The sequence below is a fragment of the Lagenorhynchus albirostris genome, chromosome 5, assembly GCF_949774975.1.
Source record: "Lagenorhynchus albirostris chromosome 5, mLagAlb1.1, whole genome shotgun sequence".
Classification (NCBI taxonomy): domain Eukaryota; kingdom Metazoa; phylum Chordata; class Mammalia; order Artiodactyla; family Delphinidae; genus Lagenorhynchus; species Lagenorhynchus albirostris.
Window position 1 is genome coordinate 25,852,637 of NC_083099.1, and position 23,410 is coordinate 25,876,046.

General features: G+C 45.7%; 1 protein-coding gene across 2 annotated transcripts in view; it reads right to left on the reverse strand.

The window, feature by feature from the left end:
* CLSTN2 (calsyntenin 2) overlaps positions 1-23,410 on the reverse strand; it is a 634,178-nt gene that overhangs the window by 110,492 nt on the left and 500,276 nt on the right. The window lies entirely within an intron of this gene.

Here is a 23,410-nt window from a genome sequence, read left to right on the forward strand (position 1 = left end):
CCTCACCATGTGTGAAAAGCCACACCCGCCTGGACCACTGTTACAACTTTCCATTCCCATCAGAAAACCCTCTTCACAGTAACGTACCAGCTGCAACCTTTCCTGTGTCCACTTCCACAAGCAAACCTCAGGTCTCTTCAAGTACTACTTATTGTAGTACTTATCTATTTCTTAACCACTTAACCTGTGTAAAAGTAACACCGTGCTAACGTTTTCCCTCTCTCTCTTTTTTATGTGTCACTGATGACATTTTCGAGTGTCAAGCCCCTTGCCCCATTTTCCCCGTTTTGCCCAGCAAGGTGAGTTTTAGGAACGTATACCTCTGGTCACAAAATAAAGGCGAGCAAGGTAATTCAGGATTACATGAGGCCACGAGGTGAGGTGCAAGGACTCTTTCCCGAACATTCAGGACTGTGACCCACTTAAGGAGGGCTGATGGTCTTATCCCTGCTTTTTAGTGGAAAAATAACTTGGAGACAATAAAATGCTGGAGAGGAACAAAATCGCAATCAAAATGGTACCACACGAAACAGAGCAATCAACAAAAATGCACAGCAAGCGTGAGTGTACACAAGAATGAATTGAGACAACGATAGCAGCCACTGAAAGTCAGAGGCGAGTCGAGGCCACGCTCACGGTGACTGGCAGCAGCACTTGCTGAGAGCAACAGCTGCCTGAGAGGTCTGTGCCAGCCTGAACCAGACTTGTGGGTAGAAGTCTGAATCATCAAGGAACATGAGTTGTGGCACTATTAGCTTATGAATCTCAAACATCTGTCACATTGCTAGATGGTATCCTTTTGCTAAGGTAGAAATGAAAAGCCATGGACTGCCTGCCTTCACCCTTGAGAAACTCAAGAGAGCCCTGCATGTAGGGTCATTCATCAGCCACCCAGGGGTTCCCCACAAACACCCCATGGGCCACCGGCCGCCACCTTGAGGAAACCAGTGGAGTGGAAGGGCTGGGCTTACGGACTGTCAGATGGCTTCGTTTGGTAAGAAAGCATTTATTTGTGTGGGGTTCTTATGTACCTGGCTCTGCTTGTAGCATCACGGATACAGCAGTGAAGGAGTCAGGAAGGGTCCCTGCCTTGTGGAGCTGGGAGAGACAGGCAGATAATGAATATGTCCATGCTGTCCTGTCAGGGAGGGTAAGTGCTATGAAAGGAAAAGTGGTGACAGAGAGTGACTCCATAGATGGAGAGAGTTCCTGTCTGAGCCGAGACCTGAACGTCAAGGATGAACGCCCATGGGAAGCCTCAGAGAAGTTCATTTGAAGTGGATGCCGCAATGATCTTGGCTTGACTCAATCAGGTCAGGAGTTTCTTGGGAAGGTTAGTGAAGGTCTCCTAGCCTCAGGTACCTCATCAGTGAAGTGGGGACCACACTGGGGGGCTGAGGGCCAGGTGCAACCATGCGGGCCTGACATGCAGTAGGGCCCCAGTCCATGTTATTCCTTCCCCAGCGAGCAAAGGAGACGTGCATCCCCCCTGCACTGCAACCCTGCCACATTCCAGCTAACCAGGTAATTTGGGTTTAGCTCTGAACCCCTGCATTAACCAGCCATACTCTAAGGGGTTTCTCTGAGCCATAAGCAAAGATTGCACACCATGTTGTGGGGTTCATCACCAGGGAACTTGCCATGGGAGGATGTTTAAATGATAGCGACTACAAGTAAAAGAGAATACACCCAATTACATGTTTTTACTCAGAGCTCCGCGGAGCTGTGTCTTCTCCCAGAGGATGAGATCACGAAGCTGCTATAGCCCACGCTCTAGAGGTCAATCTAAAGGACCAATCACTGGTAGACAGGAGGGCTTTTTCTTAGATATATCTAAAACTCACAGTGCTGTAAGCAGAGGTCCGCACATGACAAGTCTCGTCGTGTCCTAGGTACACAATGTTTCATACTATTGAGCATTCAATCATGCCATTTCTTCTGCGTGGAGTGCCCTTTCTATTCTCTTCTGTCCGTCACCGCCCCCATGTAACCTTTCAGGATTTCTCCAGTCTGGGTTGAAACCCTCCTCTGTGCTCTCACAGCATATTCACCATTAGACTACAGTATTAGACTCCAAGCTGACGGTTACCCTGAATCCCCATCATTTTGCACAATGGCCGGCACAGAGCACATGCTCACTAGACAGTGGTAGGAAGTGTGAATGGATCCTGTAGGATATCATCTTGGAATTATCCATTCGTGTGCCTGCCTCTTCCTGTAACGAAGAACTCTTTAAAGGCAGGAATTGTGAGTTTATTTCTGATCCCTCCACACCTAGCTCTGAGCACAGGAAATGTTTGCCAGGTGGATCTGAGAAGCCTCAGAGACCTAACCTTGACTTCAGCCACGGCATCCCTTCTTGAGCCACAGAGAGAAGCCACAGCCTGTTTGTAGCTTCTCTGGTACTGCCTCCGTCTGCCCCTACCCTCAGTCCTGCAGAGCCATCCATCCCAACAGCAGCCCATCACATGTTTGCTTTTCTTTGTCCTCAGCAAGGCAAGTGGTCCAGAACCGATAATGGAGGAATCTCTTCCCAATAATTAAACATGGTGTCAAGGAGGAGGCCTCTTTCCTTCCCTTCCTCACTTTTCTCTCCCTGGATCTTCCTTTTCTTTAGAGATACAGATTTAAAAATAATCAGGGAAATGGTTTTGTGCAGGGGGGCCTTGGTATGGCCTTACATCAGTATCGATTCCCTTTATTCTGTGGGGACTGTGGGTGTCTCTTTCTCATCTAGATATTTTAGTGGTTATCTCTGATGAGAAATTCCACATCGAGTCCTTTTCTGAAGGAGTGTAAATAAAGAAGCAAATAAATAACGAAGGAAAAATCAGTGGAGGCACAGTCCTAGCAAAGTTTTAATTCTTTTTGCCGCCCCTGGGTAGAGGGGACGAGTCCCTCTCTGAAGAGAAATCATGCACAGAAGAACTTTAGGATCATCACACCTGCCAGTTGCTTTGGTGACCTCATGAGGCTTGTTTTTGAGGGTTTATGAAGCGTAGGCAAAATTGCAACCATATAGTAAAAGAAATCAATGAAGCTTTCTGAGTGTAGCGTCCTGGAGACAGTGGGAAGCTCACACAAACATCTTTCATTTTCCAAGAAGGAGTTGGGGTGGGGATTAAGAGAGCAAAATGCAAGTCATCAAATTCAGCCTTTGTCACATGAAATATCTATTCATCTTCATTTTCCAGAGGGAAGGATGGCAGGATGGCTAAAAGTATGACCTTTAAATTCAGGGTGTCTGTGTTCAAATTCCAGGCCTCCCACTTCCTGTGTGAACTCTGGGCAAACTACTTACCCACCTTGAGTCTCAATAAAAGTCACACCTACCACCCAGGATCTGGGGGGATTAAATGCAGTTGTTTCAGCCTCAAACACAAGGGACATATTCAACAGTTATTATTGTTAAGTGATTATTTATGCAATAACATTTATTGCAGGAAATAAGAAGACATAAAATTATTAGCACCTACAAGGTGCTAAGGGCTTTTAGGTCTCTTCTTTCATTTAATCCTCCCAGCAACCCAGTGAGTGAGTGCTACTATCTTTTCTTTTTTTAAAATAAATTTATTTATTTATTAAATTTTGGGCTGCGTTGGGTCTTCATTGCTGTGCGTGGGCTTTCTCTAGTTGTGGCGAGCAGGGACTACTCTTCGTTGTGGCGCGCGGGCTTCTCATTGCGGTGGCTTCTCTTGTTGCGGAGTACGGGCTCTAGGTGCGCGGGCTTCAGTAGTTGTGGCACACAGGCTCAGTAGTTGTGGCTCACGGGCTTAGAGGCTCTGCGGCATATGGGATGTTCCTGGACCAGGGCTTGAACCCATGTCTCCTGTATTGGCAGGCAGATTCTTAACCACTGCGCCACCAGGAAAGTCCATGAGTGCTACTATCTTAATTGTGCAGATGGAAAACTGTGGCTGAGAGTTGGTGTGACTTGCCCACAGTCACAGGGCCCTTTTACAATAGCTCCTCCATGATTCTGAGGATTTGCTGGAACTGAGAATGGTGAGTTTTACAGATTCATTTTTGTCTTTCAAGATTTTCAATTTTATTTATTTGTTCGGCTGTGTTGGGCCTTTGTTGCTGCACGTGGGCTTTCTCTAGTTGTGGCAAGTGGGGGCTACTCTTCATTGCGGTGCGCGGGCTTCCCCTTGTGGTGGCTTCTCTTGTTATGGAGCGCAGGCTTCAGCAGTTGTGGCACGCAGGCTCAGTAGTTGTGACGCACGGGCTTATTTGCTCCGTGGTACGTGGGATCTTCCCGGACCAGGGCTCGAACCCGTGTCCCCTGCACTGGCAGGCGGATTCTTATCCCCTGTGTCACCAGGGAAGTCCCCAGATGCATTTTTGAACCTTCAATTTGCACTGATATATGAAAAAAAAAGACGATAATCTCTGATGCTCGTGAAGGATCAAGGAGTGTTGTCAGTTTTATCACTGCTTGACCTTAGGGGCAGTTTGTGTGGGTGAGGGGTTGCTTGGACACTGAAGACTAGAGAGATCTAGGCTTGAATCTCATCTCCTCCGAATGCGGGTCATGTGACTTTTGCAAAACAGTTGTCATCTCTGGGCCTCCGTGGCCTCATCTGTACATTCGGGATAGGTACACCTCCTCGTGGGCTCATCGTGAGCGTTGAAGGCTAAGGGCCCAACACAGCAACCTTCCTGCTGAAGCCTCATGATAGAAACATCCCACTCCTTGGTTCACAAGCTTCCTAAACTTCTCTGAGCTGTCCTGCTTGGAAACAAAATCTTTTCAATGTATAAAGGACCTAGAGATGAGTTAATGAATTGTGGTTCCACTGTTTTCTCAAATGAAGAGAAAGGAAGTAGACCACCTGTTGTTTTAATAATCAAGCTCGATGACATCATAAGTATTCCTGAAAAGGTTAGCACTGGAATGCCTTCAGGAGCTAAATTCCTTCTCGGTGCATTAAGGATTTAGAAACAGGATGATGGCATTATAACTCCTGCTGAATTGGGGGAACATACATTTTCTCATCTGGAGAATATTAACCACTTGGAATGCTCTTATTAGATGCCTGTGGGTGGAACAAAGCTAATCAGAGACTTCTGGAAAGCACAGGCTTTGAGGGCTCTTGTAATCCAAGACACTCAGGTCCATTGTTCCAATTCTGAACTCAGAAGGGACGCAGAAGGATGAGAGGGACAGACACAGGTGTGTCCGAACATTCCTTTTTCCTTTATTGTTCATGTTCAAAGGGCCTCCAGCTCTTCCTGGTCTCACCTTCTAGCAGAGGAAGAAGCATCGGGTTTTCTAGGATTCATACAAGGTAAGTGGCTGGATGTGGGGATGCCAGGAGTGGGAGGGATAGGAAAGGGGTTTTCGCTCCTGATCAGGGATTGTTCAGGCAGCTGACATTCTAACCAGTCTCTGCAGGCATCAACCACCTGGCATCTTTCAAGACTTTCTCTTAGAAATAAGTGGCTTTGGTTTGGCACCAAGGGACTTCCTTTCCCCCAGGGCAAAGCCAGGGAGGTACCCACGCTTAATAGGGAGCATCTTTGCCTCCACTGGCCGTCCAGTGCCTCTGAGTTGGGGGTGAGTAAAGAGGTAGAGATGGGCTGGAAAGGTAAGTGATCAGATGACAGATGCTGGCTAAGAGGTTTGGGTTTCATCTTAGGGCCAGTGAAGAGCCATAAATGGGTGCTTAGTGAGGCCATGAAGAATCCAGACTGTGCTTTGAAAAGATCACTCGGCAGCTGGCTTAGGGCTGGTGCTCATTTGCAGAACACTAGAACATTCCTGATTGCCACCTCTCCATCAACCCACTCAGAGAATCACCTCTGACAGTGTCACACGATGTGGAATTAACTTCAATTCAATTTAACTAAATTCAAGAGTGTTAACTCTGCAGCTGGGCAGACTCAGGTCTGAACCATGGCTCTGCCACTTCTTGGTGGTGTGGCCTTAGGTAAATCAGTGAACCTCCCTGAGCTTCATTTTCTCATCTGTAGAATGATGACAACACAAATCTACCTTGCAGAGCTGCTTTGGGAATTGGAGAAAAGGTATGCAAAGCACCAGGAACAGAGAGCTACTGCCACCACTACCATCATCGGTCTTGTATCATTCTTATCTTTATTCTAGATGACATGTATTTACTGAGCACCTACTATGTGCCAGGCAGAGCCCCAGGCAAGGGAGGCAGAGAAGTGTGACCCATAACCCTTAACTGAATGGTGCTGACGCTCAGGGCAGAGGCAGCCACATGGCCAGCTTTCAGGCAGACAGAGGGACAGAGCGACAAAATGTGGGTCCCAGAGAACAAAGAGGAAGAGATAAGTTATCCCGACCAGGGTGATCAGAGGCAGCTTCCTGGGGGAAGTAACCTGGGCTTTGTTTTAATATAGGCGGTATTATTATTTAAGTGTGATAAGGCCAACAGATCAGGATACTATTGCCATTGATAAGAGAATTTGTTATACTCACAAGTCCCAAAGCGAGGGGGCCCACACCACTGGGGGCACATGGAGAAGCACAGGGTCAGTCAGGAGGCAGAGGGAGAGGGGAAAACCATAGGCAAGGGCCTGTACTGTGGTTTGCATGGGAAGGAAGAGGCGAGGCAGGGTAAGCAGCCTTAGGATCGCCTAGTTCGTATAATTTCAGTGGCCTCTGGGGCGTAGGGGCTGTCCCTCGATGTCTGGTACCTGGCCCTGGGGTGAGTAGGGCAGGTGAATGTTGGCTGGAGTGTGAGAGCCTGATAAAAGAGGTGGATGGGGATGTGGGTTCTGGGTCGGTTGGTTAGTGTTTGAAAAGCAAAAGGGTAAGTTGTTTGCTCTCTCTAGGAATTACCTAATTGAGAGGGGCAGTCCCTCCAGGCTCAGCAAGTCCCCAGTTGTCAATGCATCAGGATGCAGACGGTAGAAGGCATGGTTAACACAGCACTGGAGAATGAGGGGCATTCGGGGGGCAGAGAGAACTCTAGGGTGTCACCACCATGGCCTTGGGGCTGTACAATGCCAACGGGTGCCATTTAGATGGAAAACGACATGAATGGTGCCCCCTGACCAGCAGCCTGGCAGGACTCAGAAAGCACAGACAAACGTAAGGCCAGGGGTGGGCCTCTAGGAGGCCTGGTGTGAGATGGGCCGGAAAGGAACTTTGGGGCCAGGTTACAAGGGACTTAAGTGCTAGGCCAGGGAGCGGCCCTTGTTGTAAATGGTAGTGAAAAGGGCTGGCTTCTGAGACTCGCCTTCTCTCTCCTCTCCCTACAGGGCTCCTGGGGTGAATTCCTCAGTATCCCAGCCTGACTTTGGGTAGGGCCATGGTGACACTTAGGCAACAGAGTATAGAGATGAGGGGTGAGGAGTCAGACGCCTGCCTTCTCTGCTTACCAGCTAGTGCTCCTGGGGCAAGACACTCTCTACCTCAGTTTCCTCATCTGTAAAATGGGGAGAAATTACAACTACATCTCAGGGAGCTGGTGTGAAAATTAGATAAGACCATACATGTGTTAGAGCCAGGACTTGTGCCAGGCCTGCATGACTCCAAAACCCAACTCCAAAAAGGATCCCTTGCTTTTCTGAGTTCATTTTCATTTAACATTTCCTTTTCTGCTGTTGTGGGTTTATAACCGTGAGATGGGACATTCAGCCAGAAGGAGGCAGGAGGTGGTGAAGAGTCCAGTCCAGGTTCCAAGACCAGCTTCATGTGCAGAAGGGCCCTATACTTGGTGTAACATTCTGCTGTCACTTTCTTGAAGATCTTAGTAATTTTAAAGCAAAAGGCTTTTCATTCTCATTTTGAACTGGGACCCATGAATTACATAGCGTCCTTTCCAGCTGAATAACCTTGGGCATGTTCCTTAATGGTTCTGGGCCTCAGTTTCTTCATCTGTAGAATGGAAATATTAATTACCCCAAAGGGAAGAGCCCAGGCTTTGGGGTTAGACCCAGGTGTGAGTCCCAGCTCTGCCACTTGGTACCACGGACAGGGGGGCCAGTCAGTTCCTTCCCTGCCTGAGTTGACTCACGCAAACACTGGTGATGTTATCACCTATTTCAGAGCTGCTGATTGGGTTTATATCAGATGACAAACGCAAACCACTTACCCTGGGCCCAACACATAAGAGGCACATCTACTTTTGAGCATTACATTATACGGCTTTCCCTTCCCCAATTAAAAACAATTACTTGCAGGCACAATTTAAAAAGAAAGAAAACACAAACTCTCTGAACTAATTACAGATATAAGGAATCCTTGCCCTTCCTTTATTACTAACCCCTTGGCATTTACTATACTTAATCTTCACAAGAGGATTTTATTACCTTTTAGTTCTTACTAAAAAGGGAGATCTTAATTAACTACAAAGGAGAAGAAGGGAGAGAAAAAGTACCCACGGTTCAGATCAGGGAGTACAACGCAGGTCAGCCCTCCGCCTGGTGGTCAGTCCCTGGCCCCTCTGGGGCTGGCCCTTCTCTTCCTCCTGAGAATTACTTACTCTTTGTTTATCACCCAGTCATGCTCTGGAGCATAACTTATACATCACTGTGCAGGGCCTGGCACATAATAGGTGCTCAATAAATATCTATGAAATGAGTGAGTGAGTACATGTATGAAAATCTACACACTCACACACACACACACACACACACACACACACACACACACACTCTCCAATTTCATCAAAGGCGAAGAAGGCAGTCATCTGGAATTCAGAGCTTCTGGACTGCCACGCATTAAAATGAAAAGGATCCAAGACGTGGCGTGTGTGCATGTGTGTGTGTGTGTGTGTACACATATGTACACACCTCCGCCTGAGTTTGAGTGTCTGTGGACAAGTGTGTATGATGATGAAATTGCACTTACATATGACTCCAATTTTGGAAAACTTCATGTATTTGCAATTTTTCTAATCCCCTGAGATGTCTCCGTAAATGTCAAATGAAACAACTAGTAATTTGTCCTCAAATTTTGTCCTGCCTGTGAAGTTCTCTCTAGTTTCCTGATGACAGAGGGAGTCTAATTCTGTCCCAAATCATCACCATGATTACCGACTCCTTGGCCTGATAATACCCTCACATCGTCACCTGTGATTTCAGAGTCAGGCATGTAGGTGGACAATTTCAGGCCTTATTCTGGGAGCACCTGGGAAACTTCAGACAGCTTCCTGCCCAATAGCTTCTCGATGAAGCCCGAGGCTTCTATCGTATCATCTTCCTTGGCCTGCCATTGTCAACCAGGAGAACCAGTGCTGAGAGGTAAGGACCATGTAAAGATGGCCTGTGATCAGACCAAGTTGGAAACATAATCCAAGTCTAAATCATTTCTGATTTTGTGGAGGGCAAGGGCAAGGGCAAGGGCAAGGACAGATTCTGGGGCAATGCTACTCACTGTGGTCTACAGACCAGTGTGGCCTTGGAACTGCTTGTTATAGTTCTGTCATAGAAATCCAGGGTAGCATTTAGAAATTTTATAGCAATTTGACAGAGTAATTTGACATTTGTTGAATCTAATTATACTTAAAAAATTGGCTTATATTTTGAATGCCTTTGCTATTTATTTCATTTTTCTAGAAATCTGTCTCTATTATATTTTTGTAAAATCATGCTCCATGATGATTGGGAAAAAAAACTGGTCCTTCCCCATAGATGATTTGAGAAGTGCAATAGGGAAGAACAGATCTGTTTCTTTTACTTTAACCTTTGTATTCTGTTGTTTTTGCTTCCGGTTAAGAATGTTGCCTATAGCCTGAAATATACAGGATAGCCCATTCTCCAGGCTCTGACCTTTAAGGGTGTAACACTTTTCCATTTGTATGGAGATAAAAAGTTGCAGAACAGAGCATAGCATTTGTCTTGTTGGAGGTTTGACTTGACCTGCCTGGACAGCTGCAAGAAGGAAGGATTCCAGCACCAAGAAGTTTGCAACAACTAACCATGCCCCCCTCACCATGCCCTTAAAAGTGCTTTGCTGAAACCCTTGGAGGAGTTCGGGGGTTTTGTGGGCACGAGCCACCTGTCTCCTTGCATGGCCCTGCCATAAACATTTCTCTGCTCCAAACTCTGACGTTTCAGTTTGGTTGGTCTCACTGTGTTTCAGGCATTTGTAGCCTATCAGACATAGAGTGTACATATGCTTTAATGATTAAAAAAGAGGGCACATCGACCAGAAGTAAACAACGTTCATGTTAAAAGTAAAGATTAAATGCCCCTCTTCTTGGGACGCCAATGCTGATACTCCTTTGATGATAAGACTCCCATCCCAGGTGCCGAGGCCATACTGACTCACTGCGTATGTGCCGATCTGTTCTTTTTTTTGAAAACCTGAGGAAGTATAACCCTGACTTGTTTAATATTCTTTGGTCTGACAAGATATAAAACTGTGCTGAAAATGCTGTTTCTCCAGAGCAGTTTCTGAGTCATCTGGGAAGATGGCTTCCGGGTTAGTCTTCAGTCTGGCTCAAATAAAACTCTTTGCTATTCTTATTATTGATTGTTTATTGACTATTTTCATTGACACCCTCCTCCGGTGGAAGGAGTACACATCCCCGGCCTGGCGATTTTTGGCTTGGCGATATGACTGGCTTTGACCAGTAGCCTAAACGATTCATTTATTTCTGTGATTGTTTTCCATCTGAAACTCTCACCCCCTACCCCATTCCCATCTACCATCACAAGTTCCACAAGAGCAGGGACTGTGTCTCTTTTGGTTAGATTTTAAATCTCCGGTGCCTGGTGCAGTTCCTGGAACATGGCAGGTTCTCAATAAATATCTGAAGAATGAATGACAAGGATGCTTCACGGAAGGTGTTTCTGCCCAGGTTCTGGGCTGCAGGGACAGACTCTCTTCCTGTTGCCTTCCTTCTGGATTCTCCTCTCATTCCAGTCTCTCAGAATTGAAGATACTGCTGCTGTTCGGCAAGGCTGGGTTTGGGGTCCTTTCTGTGTGCTGCTTCTCCAGGTCCACTGGATCTGCAAATAGCCCTTGGGTGAGTCTGTTCTGCCTCCACGCCTGGCACAGGCCCCCGGGACACTGCAACCCAGTCTGGTTGGTCCCTGGCTGTCCATGCGCTGTGAGGGGATCCATTCACTTCGGCATGGTTCTCTGATGTCTATGTGATCACCTTAGCTTTCCAACAAGCCTCTGAGCCTGCTGGCCCTCCCCTTTCACCCTGGCTCCACGCTGTCTGGGGCTGTCAGGGCAACAGCCGATGCTGCCAACCAAGGGAACCGTATGGTGTTCAGAAAGCAGGGTCCCCACCTAAAGCTTGGTTGCTGCTTTCTCCCCAACCTTTTCGTCCCCAAAGATCCTCATCTCACATGCTTCTCAGCTCCCAAACAGAAACACATCCAGCAGAATGGATGCTGGAAAGGTGCAGAAACCAGGCAATTTAAGAACAGCCATTCCGGAAAACAATTCTCCCAAGGGGGAAATCATTAACTCAACCAGCCAGGGTATTTTCTCTTGGATTTATAGAAACTCTTCTCTCTTTTGTCCAATAAACATGAGCATTTTCCAGGCAATTTTCTTATCTTGGGACAAATGCATTATTGGTGCAAGACGGCGTAGCTATTCTTCAAGAATCTTTATGTTTATAGCCCTGAAAAGCATTTACAATGCTAGAGTATGGGATTTCAGGCACACACTTTCAGTCTTTTTGTAAAGATGGCTTATGTAAACTTTTCATACTCCAGTCACGTAACTCTCTTTAATCAATAGATCTGTTGCACACGGTTGCAGAATTTATTTATTTTTTTAAATAAAAGGACCACGACTCCCCGTGATATTAGAGGACTGCAGGCGGGACTTTTCATTTCACTGAGCGACTTTCTAAAACTAGAACCAAATTATCATCTCTTCAGAAAATACGGCACAGATCTGCAGAGTCCATGAAATACACTGGCAAGCCGAGAGTCCAAGTGCACAGGGGTGGAGGGAGGTGTCCCTCACATGGCCGGGGGCAGCGGAAGTCATCGCAGACAGTTAGGAAGATGCTTGGCCAAACTTATCTCAGGCCTCAAAATGCCCAAACACTTTGCTCCAGGTAACACACTCCTGAGAAGATAATCCAAAATGCCAAGACTTTCGCACAGGTATTCACTGATACACAGAAAAGTGGAACCAAGCTAAAGCCAGACAATCACACTGCCCCAGCTGACTTCAAGGACCCCGTCAAGCATGTGTGACCTTCTTGGAGAGAACGTCACGCAGCTGCTGAGAGCGTGGTAAGGTTTCATGACGTGGGACAATACATGTGGCACAAAGTTAAGTGGAAAAAAACCAAAGTTCAAATAACTATGTATGAAGGGAGAAAGGTATAATACTGATAACACTGCATTCACTGGATCATGGGAATTTTTTTTTTTTTTTTTTGCGGTACGCGGGCCTCTCACTGTTGTGGCCTCTCCCGTTGCGGAGCACAGTCTCCCGACGCGCAGGCTCAGCGGCCATGGCTCACGGGCCCAGCTGCTCCGCGGCATGTGGGATCTTCCCGGACCGGGGCACGAACCTGTGTCCCCTGCATCGGCAGGCGGACTCCCAACCACTGCGCCACCAGGGAAGCCCGGGAATTTTTATTGTAATTATTTTCCTTTAAAAATTATTTTCAAATGAGCATGAAACACTCTATAATTTAAAATATGTTTACATTAAAAAGTTGCAGTGGCTCAGTTGCTACTTATTACACAGAACCGGCAAATGTTGCCTGAAAACCATCCTTCTCCCTTGCCCACCTGGGCCGACAGACAACCTGCCTCTTCTCTTTGCCACAAAGGGCTCCTGTTGGCATGTCTGAGTGCCGCCCACATACTGGGTACGGGGTGCTTCGTCTTGCATTCAGTAATGAGGGATGTTATAAATCCACGGAGCTGAGAGCCTGAGAGCAAAAGCCTTGGAGGCTGGGAGGAGCTGACATGCTGTCACTATTTGCTTCTGGGCCTGGAGCCTGGAAAAAGGTGGGAGAGTCTGCCCAAGGGAGGGTGCCATTTGCCAAACCTCCGCGGGTGGACAGGCCCCAGCTCCTTGCTGGCGGGTGCTGCCTGTGTGTCGCTGGCCGCCATCACCCAGGGATGCAGCGTCTCGGGCCAGAGACAGACACTGGTGGTGGGAGACGCAGAGAGGCTTCCGGTCTCCAGCTAAAGCCTCGTTGCTGAAACAAGGCAAAACAAACAACCCACTTGTCTTAAACTGGCTGAAAATGTGGTCACGTTTTACTCTAAATACTAACTTCCCCCAGTCAGGTTACAGAAATTCGTCATCGTCAGAGTGTACTAGTTTCTAGAGGCCCCAGACAGGTTCCCCACATTGGCCCATGATCTGATAGGCAGCTCCAGGCCCCCCAGGCCCCCTGAGCTTCCACTTTGCCCTGGGCCCACGTGCCCATGCCTGCTGCCCCCGTGGCGGGCCTTGCCCTGTCCTCCTGACTAGGGAAACCAGCCTCCTGGCTGAGGGTACCAACTGGGGATGCTCTGAAGGCACTCAGACCTCAGCAGCTGAGGTTGGCTGGGCTCCATGGAAAGGGAGGGAGGAGGGACCCTCCCTGCTGAACCCCTCCCTTGCAGGGCTGAGGTTATGGACCCAGAAACCTTGGGGTCCATTTCCCCCCAGGCTCACGTGGAGCCACGGGGAGCCAGGTTTGCGCGTGGGTGCATTTATCCAGCAGGTCTTTTTTTTTTGCGGTACGCGGGCCTCTCCCGTTGTGGAGCACAGGCTCCGGACGCACAGGCTCAGCGGCCATGGCTCACGGGCCCAGCCGCTCCGCGGCACGTGGGATCCTCCCGGACTGGGGCACGAACCCGTGTCCCCTGCATCGGCAGGCGGACTCTCAACCACTACGCCACCAGGGGCGCCCTATCCAGCAAGTCTTTAAGTGCATTAAAACGCCGCCGAGTAAGAAAATTAGCATCCTTGTCAGAGCCATTTGTTGCACCTTAAGGATCTACTGTGTCAGTGCTGTCAAAACAGGTCATTATTCACGGAGGAGGAGAGCCCCACGAAGCCTCTCCCGGGGCGCGGATGCTCACCTGGCAGATTGGAGCTAACTTCAAGGACCGTGGTCCTGGGGTCACGCCCACCAGAGTTAGTGGAATTCCAATGACTGGGTTTGGGGGCAAAATGTTCCATCGTGATTTAAAAAATTGAAATAAAGGGAACTAGAAAGAGCTGTTCTTCACTGAGCCCCACCACGTGTGGTTCTGAGGGCGGCGCTGTACCTGCAGACTTTCATCCCATCCTCGTTAGAAGGCATTGTTGTCCTCTTTGCACCTGGGGAAGCTGAACCAGGCAGGAGTGACTTTCTCGAGGATGCAGACTGCACTGGAGCTGAGCTGGGACTGACGCCTGGGTTCTCAGCCCCCGAGACTGTGCTCTTCCCTCCCCACCCCACTGTCTCCCTTCGGTTCCGGTCTTCAGCTCCGAAATCAAGGACATGATGCTCAAGCCACACAGACGTACCCAGCTCTGTGGATTTCAGGCTGTGTGTATGTGCGTGTCTCATTTGTGTGATAGTATCTATTGTATCAGTTTTGATCATAACATTATTTGCACGGTGCTTTAAATTTTGCAAAGCATTTCCACACATAGAGCCTCTTGTGGTTTTCTTAACAATCTTACGAAATAACTGGGCCAAGGATTACGATTCTTAATTTACAGTTGAGGAAACCGAAGCTCAGCCAGGGAAGAGGTTTCAGCAAAGCCTGCGGACCAAGATGGAGCTAAATGCTGATGGAGCCCTTCTTATCCCCATCCAGCTCTGTCTTCTCTGGTTTGTTCCTGATTCCTGCAGCCCTGCGAACCCATAACCTTCCTGACTCCTGCATCCCAGCACCCCCGTCACCTTCCTGACTCCTGCATCCCTGCGCCCCCATCACCTTCCCCCAGTGTTGGGTTCAGGGCTACACTTGGGAAAGGTCGGTGGAGGAATCAGAGGAAGAATTGTGGAAGGAATAAAGGGGGAGGAGAGGAAGGTGGAGAATGGGGAGACGGGGTCAGGTAGAGAATTCTGATAAAGAAGAGAGTCAGGAGGACAGGAGGAGAATACACAGAAGGCACGTGGGACAAAGGAGCTGAGCCCCTGGGATGAACCTCAAATAAAGCCAGGTTCTGTCCTGACGAATGGAAGAGTAGATGGTGGGTAATTGTCATGCTCATGTCTCTTATAGGAGAAAAGCGTCTTCCTGCTCTGGTGTGAAGAGCTGAGCTTGGGCCTGACGTCTTTGCATTTGAAGCTTAACACCCAGGTCTCAGGCTCAAGTGGGGTTTCTCTGGCCGGTGAAATCACCAGAGGCAACTTTACGTGCAGACAAATAGTCTGCAAGAGATGGACAATGTGCAAGTTTATTTTCAAATGAGCTGTAATCTCAAGGGGACAGTGTGCTGGACCAGGCTCAGTCAAGGAAGTGTGAGTTGGGTGAGTCAGGGAGAGGGGAGAGAAAGAATATTGGGCACCTTTTAGATGGGACCTATATATTGCTTCATTGAACTCTAGCTGCCCTTTCAAGGTAAGTCTCCTCACCATTTTGGAGATAAGGTGAGAGGTTAAATACGTTCCCTAAGGACACACCGGTTGTGTCTTTTCTGAACAGTTTTCTGAGATGCCCTTTTATAAAGCTGGTTACATGCCCCTTTGGAAATTCCCAACCTCCTTGTTCTATCCTCCTCCTTCCTCCTCATACCCCAGTCCCTCTGGGATAGACTGACATGAATGTGAATTCCATCTCTGCCATTTACCAGCTGTGAGGTTTTGGGCAAGTCACTCAGTCTCTCTTGGCCTAAGTTTTCCTCATCTGTAAAATGGGCTAGAATTGCTTATCTGTCCTCTGTGCAGTGAACCTTGCTTTGGACTTTTGTAATTCTTTGCCTCTGTCTAAATGTGTCCATTTATTGTTCCATTTTTTTCTAGGCTGTCCTAGGTACTCCAATAAACAACTTCCCACTAAGGAGTCAATGGACAATAATAGCTTGGTGCAAGTGTCAACAAACATTTTCTGGAATGGACCATAGTAAATATTCAGGCTTCGAGGGCCATCTGGTCCCCATGTAACTACTCAGCTCTGCTGTTGTATCGCAAAAGCTGCCATGAGATAATATGTAAATGAATGAGTGTAGTGTGTGCCAAACAACTTTATTTACGGGCACTAAAATTTGAATTTCATGTAATTTTCATGTGCCACAAAATATTATTCATCTTTTGATTTTTTTTCAAGCATTTAAGATGTACAAACCATTTTGTAGCTCACGGTTTCACAGAAACAGGTTGACTAGATTTGGCTTGTGGGCTATACTTTGCTGAACCCTGGCTTAATAGTGACATTTGGCATTTGCAATTTAAGTGGAGATTATCCTATTAAAGAAGAAAACCACAGGCCACAAATGGCATTGCTTGTGATAAGCCCATGATATCAAACCTAGATTTTATACCTGACCTAATTGCAGTTTCAACCTTCCCAAGAAACGTAATCTTAATCTGCCAGTCTGGAATTTTATTCTCAGAACCAACAAGGTAATCTGTCATGTGCTCCCTCTCTATCCCCCAAAGGAAGAAGAGGCAATCTGCATGAGAGACCCTTGCCCTTTACCCCAAAGAAGGTGACCTGGTCTGAAGCAACTCTTTCTTTTTTCTTTAGCTTTTTCTTCCTTTCTTTTTTTTTTTTTTTTGCTAATAGCCTCCTTGCCCACACTCCTTCTATAAAAACCCTCCATTTTGTACAACTCCTTGGAGCACCTATTTACTAGATGAGATGCTGCCTGATTCATGAATTATTGAACAAAGCCAATTAGATCTTCACATTTACTTGGCTGAATTCTGTTTTTTACCAGATTTGGTGGCAGCAGTGGGATTGAAGCAAACTTCCAATGGCATTTGGGGACAACAGGGAACACAGGCATGGTGCCCCATGAATACTTTTCAGTTCACAGTCCTTCTCACCACTTCCGAGGGCCATTGGCAAATTCCTCTCAGTTTGAGCTCCATTCACTTTGCTTTCAAGCTCCCAGTATAACTGGCTTCCTTTACAGGGCAGGTCAGCTTGAGCTGGTAAATGATTCTGCCTGCAGCCAATTGAGCTGACAGATGATTCTGCCTGGAGCCAAGCCCTTAGCCTTTCAGAATGCAATTTCCAGGTTTTTGAGTGGAAAACCCCAGCCATTGATTCTGTTCCCAGATTCCACACTGGGAACTGATGAAAGTTTAGTGTGCAGCTCCTCATGGCCTTGGAATCCTCCCCCAGATTCCATGTTGGGGACGGTCTGTGGAAGCTGCAGTTCTCCATTTTGTTTGGAATCAGTCCTCAGTTCCTCAATCCTTGGGGGCGGCTGGTTCAGTCCTTTCCCCAAGGTTCCATGGGAATTGTTGGTGGTGCACACAGGGCCTTCTTTTCGCCAGGACACAGAAACATCTCTTGGTTACTGCCTATATGTTAATGTGCACGTGTCTGTCTTCTTTTGTGTAGATAAAGGCTAATTGCTAATGAGATCCTTTATATCCGAAACTTGAGTGTGCCACCTCCGGCATGCCTTCTTATTTTATGTCTGAGCACTGTGATTCCAGAAGCTGTAGGTATTTACAAAAATGGCAAAATCTTGCTCAGCTTGTTTTGTGTCCTGAGAGCTGGGCTTGGTAGCCACCAGCTTGAGGGTTCCAAAACATGGCTAAATAGAAATGCAAGTTATACCCCATTTATGGCTGGGCACAGCTGGATAGAAATATGGGTTAAGCTCCATTTGTAGCCAGGGACCTACCAAACCGCTGTCAGCCCTTAGAGGAATTACAATGGCCATTATGAGGAATAGATAGATCATTTAAAAAACTTACATAAAAGCAAGAGCTCCCAAATCATACAAACAGAATGGGATACCTATTTTAATAGGTGTGCAGAAGTCTACAATGGTTTTTGAAATTCCAAAATAGCTACATTGAAAGACTTACTGTAAAAGCCTAATGAAAAAATTGAAGACATAAAAGGTACCTAAAACAAAAGCTACAACCCAATCCTTTGGGGAATTGGAAACAACTGTCTTTGTCTTGAAAATCTCTGCAGGGTCAAAGGTGTGGCTCTCTAGAAGTTCAAAGTTCACCTGCCTTACAGGGAACTATCTTCAATATCCTGTAATAAACCATAATGGAAAAGTATATGAAAGAGAATATATATTTGAATCACTTTGCTGTATACCAGAAATTAACACAACATTATAAATCAACTATACTTCAATTAAAAATAATAAAGCAAGCAAACAAAAACCACAAAGTTCACCTGCCTTTTTTTTCTTTTTTGCCAATCCCCAAACCTCACCTATTCCTCTCAAAATGCTTACAAAAATCAGGACATTGGAAACAGAATTGCACTGCGCTTAATCTGTGCCTTTGTGATATAAATTTCCTATTCCTATCTTCTTTAGGACCAAAGAATCATTCTTTGAGATGCAATCTTAATAGGGAAGTTTCTCACCAGAAGAAAAAGACAAAAAGAGTGAGGAGGTATTTGGAAACTGGGCTAACTAGAAATCTTACAAATCTTTTCCACTAATATTAGTAACTATAAGCTCTCTGTGTGCAGCAGTATGTTTCTTTGTCTATATATGTATATGTAGATATGTTTTTCTACTTTTGGATGGTATTGCCAAAATTAATTTGTAAAAGAGCTCTAGTTGGTTTCATTTGCTTCAGAAATATAACAGAAACTAACTCAGGTATTTTTCAAGTTGACGTGATTTAGAATAATCTTTAGTAAATAAAAGCTAATTAAAACAGACATACCTTTTAAGGTTATTGACATTGAACATAATGCAGATAAACCACTTTTATTCTGCTCAGTTTTATTAGTCAGATTCATGTTTCTCTGTTGCAAAATTTGTCAGCAAAAAATAAAATAACTTAGAATGATGACTGATTTTGTCTAGTGTCCCATGAAGCTTTTGTGGGTAACTTAAACATGATTGATGACAGCAAATGTTTTAGATAGATGTAAATAGGAAAGAATTTATATATAAACTTTTCAGAAACAATTATATTTTATGGTATAGGTACTTAAAAATAGCCTTTGAAATCTCTTTTGGTAACTTGAAACTTTTGAGTTTTCTAAAGTTAAATGGTAGAAATGTATTAAATATCTAGGTCTTTTATAAATAAGAAAATTGTGAAACATTAATTACTGAACATAGGTTTATCTACTTTTGGCTTCCTATTGCAAAGAAACTCAAGATAAATTTGGTTCTATTAGTAATAGGGATAGAGTAGGATAGTTACACAGGTAGTTGTAGAAGTCCCAGTAGGGGATTATAGAGAGGGAAACCTAGGGAACTTTGGGAGACCACTGTAAGTTAATGATAGCTCAAGAAAGCTATCAGAATGTCGAGAAATGAAGCAGGCTTGCTTAACTATAAGGCCATAAATAAAAGCATGAGATATGCCTGAGGTCACTAAGTGAAAGAAAAAAAATGAGGCCTGCATTCTGCCGGTTGAGTTCATCAAGATAATGAACCTTAGGACCAAGGACAGGAATTTAAGGGAAAGGTGACATTCTTAAGTAGGAGACCCTCATATGGAAACCTGAGATGATTCAACATATTTTAGTATACGTTACCACCCTTCTGCTGATTTGAATAAGCGCTACAACAGTCCTAGTTTGACCTCATAACGTCAAACACTCTCCTGCCTGATACGAAGGAGGAGGTAGTGATGTAAGCCTGACAGCTACTTGAAGAATGAGGAAGAAGGTGGTCTTCTCCCCTCCTCCACTTTCCTTTGATTATAAAAATGTAGCCTGCTGAATCTGTGGGGCAGAGCCCCCTCGCCTGCCCACTTGCTTCCCTCACAAGTGTCCTATGTTAATAAATCTACTTCTTGCCTATCACTTTGCCTCTCACTAAATTCCTTCTGTGCTGAGACACAAAGAACCTGAGCCTCAGTAAGTCCAGTCACCAGGTGAGTGACTCTAATTAAAAGACCATGGGTTCAAGTTCCAATCAGAGGTGCACAGTTTCATTAGTAAACATGTTTTGTGTCACGCTGAAAGACTGTCCTGTGAAGAAACACATGTTTCTAGAAATTATGAAATGCATTCATAAATTTGTCAATCTAAAAAAAATGCTCGTCTGACATGTGGTTCAAAATTGCTTACTTCTGAGTTTTCACTAGAAATTAAGGTTTCTAAGAGTTAAGAATTCTAATTCATATACGTAATTAAAGCTATTCGTAATAATAAGGGACACAACTTTATATGCAAGGAAAGTGGGATGTGTTTCTTGGTTAAGAAAAGATATGAGGTATGGAAATGCATTCCTATTAAGGGAAATGAGAGTAATTTTGCCTAAACTAGAACTTCTGGTTATGAAGGACAAACTAAATAGTGTACAGAAAGTTGATGAGAGTGAGAAAAAGATGGAATTTTACCTTGTATAATCCATCAAACTGGTGAAAATTGAGTCGATATTATAAGGGTGTTAAAACACGCTTTACTATCAGTATATGGTCAGGCCACTCAAGATGGCTGTTCTCTTGCTCTCTGTACATCCCCTACCAGACCAGTGCCTGCTTCACCTACACCCTACACGCATGACTGCATACTTACCCCAGGTCCCAGCTAGTGACAGCATATCAACGGGGTGGTGAGGGGTGTGCCCCTCTGCTGGTTTCCCTGGCAACTAATGAGCCAACCTGATGTCAGTTTCCCATATAACTGGCAATCTCCCCATCCCCTGGGGAGGGAAGACTGCCACCCTGTCCTGCCCACCATCCGCTGCTGCACGCGGTGGTGGGGTGTCCTTGCAGGACCTTGCTTCAGACGTGTAAGCTCCCCCATCCATTAAACCACTGACGTCTCTGTTGCTGATTCCGGGCTCTTTCTTTGGTCTTGAAGCTGGGCAAGCACAGGCCTTAGAGGCCTGCGGGGTGCAGCCCAACAATCAGTAATATACTTATGTGAAACTAAAACTTGGTTTTCTTTCATCTGCTAAAATGACAAAGGAGATTCTCTTTCCACATGCACTAAAAACCTGACTGACCCCTGGATTGAGCAGGTAAATGTGAAGCAGGAGGGAAGGAGCCAGGGCACAGCCTTTGAAAGAATGACATAGCCTGAGGACATGACATAAACTGATTAGAACCAAATGGGTCCAAGATGGCGGACAAGTTGACTTCCACTAGACCTTGAGCCTCAGTATATGCTCATATCAGCAAGCTAAACGACACACCCACAGGCGCCATGACAGTTCCAAGACCATAACCGATCAAAAAGTGGGCAGTGGCCCAATTCCTTGAAATCCCCGCCCCTTCCTAAAATAGCTGGAATACTCCTTCCACTCATTAGCTTATGAAATTATCCACTCCTATAAAAACGGACAACCCCACACCCTGATGCCTCTCTCACCTTCCGAGATGGCCCACACTCTGTGGAGTGTGTTTCTAAATAAATTCACTTCTTACCTATCACTTTGTCTCTCACTGAATTCTTTCTACGATAAGACATCAAGAACCTGAGCTTCATTAAGTCCTGAAACCAGGTGTGTGATCTCAGTTGGAAGACTGTGGGTTTTGGCTGGGCTCCAGTCCCATCCATGTGGGTTTGAGTCCCAGTCTGGGTTTTGGCCGGGTTCGAGTCCCGGCCATGCGGGTTCAAGTCCCAACCTGAGGTGCACAGTTTCAAATGCAGGGAATAAATCCATCTCCTGGTTAAGAGTAAATACAAGTGAGATATGATCAGAAATCTCTCCTTAACACTTGGAGACATTACAAATTCTGTTGCAAAAGCACTAGCTGTCCAGCAAAGGTCTTTATACTCTCTGGTCAAGATTTTTCTTGATAATAGAATAGCCTTTGATTACCTTTTAGCTGAACAAGGTGTCTGTGCCGTACCCAACACCACCTGCTCTACCTGAGTTGACACTTTAGGGAAGTTGAAACTCAGTTACGTAGGATTACTGAACAAGCCACTTGGCTTGAGAGGGTCACTGCTTCAGTGGGGTCTTTCTTTGATTGGTTTGGGTCTTGGGGACCATGGCTCTGAAGTGCACTCCGAACATTGAGAATTATCGTGCTTATTATAATCATAATAATAACCCTGGTGTGTTGTATTCTCTCAAAACCCTTTAAATGCATGTTTGCAGTTGCTAACTACCAAGCAAATGATCTCCCTAAGACTGGAACATCAGAAAAAAAATGAAGAGAATGATCAACTTAAGCATTATGAGCCTGGAACTGGGACCTGTGAATGTCACAGGGATTAAGCAAAGACACTGTGACCTATAGATACCACACCAAGGATCAACAAAGCTGTGAGAACTACAGAGCAATAGGTGAGAGTGGTGTTATTGCCGTAACTTTTGATCATATCTCTCAGTTAGGCTGAGAGTTTGACCAAAAGGGGGGAACTGTTAAAGAAAACCACAGGCCCAAAAAGGCACTACCTGTGCTAAAGCCCATGATACCAAACATAGATTTAATACCTGACCTGACTACGGTTTTGACCTTCCCCAGGCATGTAAGCCTTTCTTTCTGTTTCTTTTCCTTCCTTCTTTCCTTCCTTCCTTCCTTCCTTCCTTCCCTTTCCTTTCTTTTTCCTCCCTCCCTCCCCACTTCCTTCCTTTCTTTCTTCCTTCCTTTCTTTCTTTCTTCCTTTCTTTCTTTCTTTCTTTCTGTTTCTTTTCCTTCCTTCTTTCCTTCCTTCCTTCCTTCCTTCCCTTCCCTTTCCTTTCTTTTTCCTCCCTCCCTCCCCACTTCCTTCCTTTCTTTCTTCCTTCCTTTCTTTCTTCCTTCCTTCCTTTCTTTCTTTCTTTCTTTCTTTCTTTTTTTATTTCTTCCTTCCTTCCTTCCTTCCTTCCTTCCTTCTGAAGTATAGTTGATTTACAATATTATATTAGTTTCCAGTGTATAAGATAGTCTAGGGATGTAATCTTAATTGGACAGTCTGGAATTTTCTGGTCAATGGAGACCCTTTACATCCCACAAAGGAAGAAGAGGTAATACGAATAATAGACCCTTGCCCTTCTCCCAAAAGAAGGTGACCTGGCCAGAAAAAATTCTTTCTTTTCTTTTGCTAGTAACTTTCTCACCCCTCCCTCCTTCAATAAAAACCCTCCATTTTTACAACCCCTGTGAACACTGGACGCTGCCCAATTCAGGAATTGTTGAATAAAGCCAATTAGATCTTCACATTTACTGCACTGAATTTTGTTTTTTAACAATCCTTTAGAACACAATGTTGGTACCCTAATGGTAGTATCTTGGACTCCCTGGCAGGACAGTGAAGGAGGGAACGGAGGGCAAGGAGCCACCCTTTGCTCTGTCTTTCAGCCTGCAACAAGGGTGACATCACCAGAAGTCCTCCAATGGACACAGCGCCACCTTCTGAGCCTGCCTGTTTCTGTTTAAGCAAATCTGGGTACCTACATGGGCTTATCACTCTGTGATCCAAAGTCAATGCCTCTGAAGTAGTCAAACCTAAGTCAGCTCTT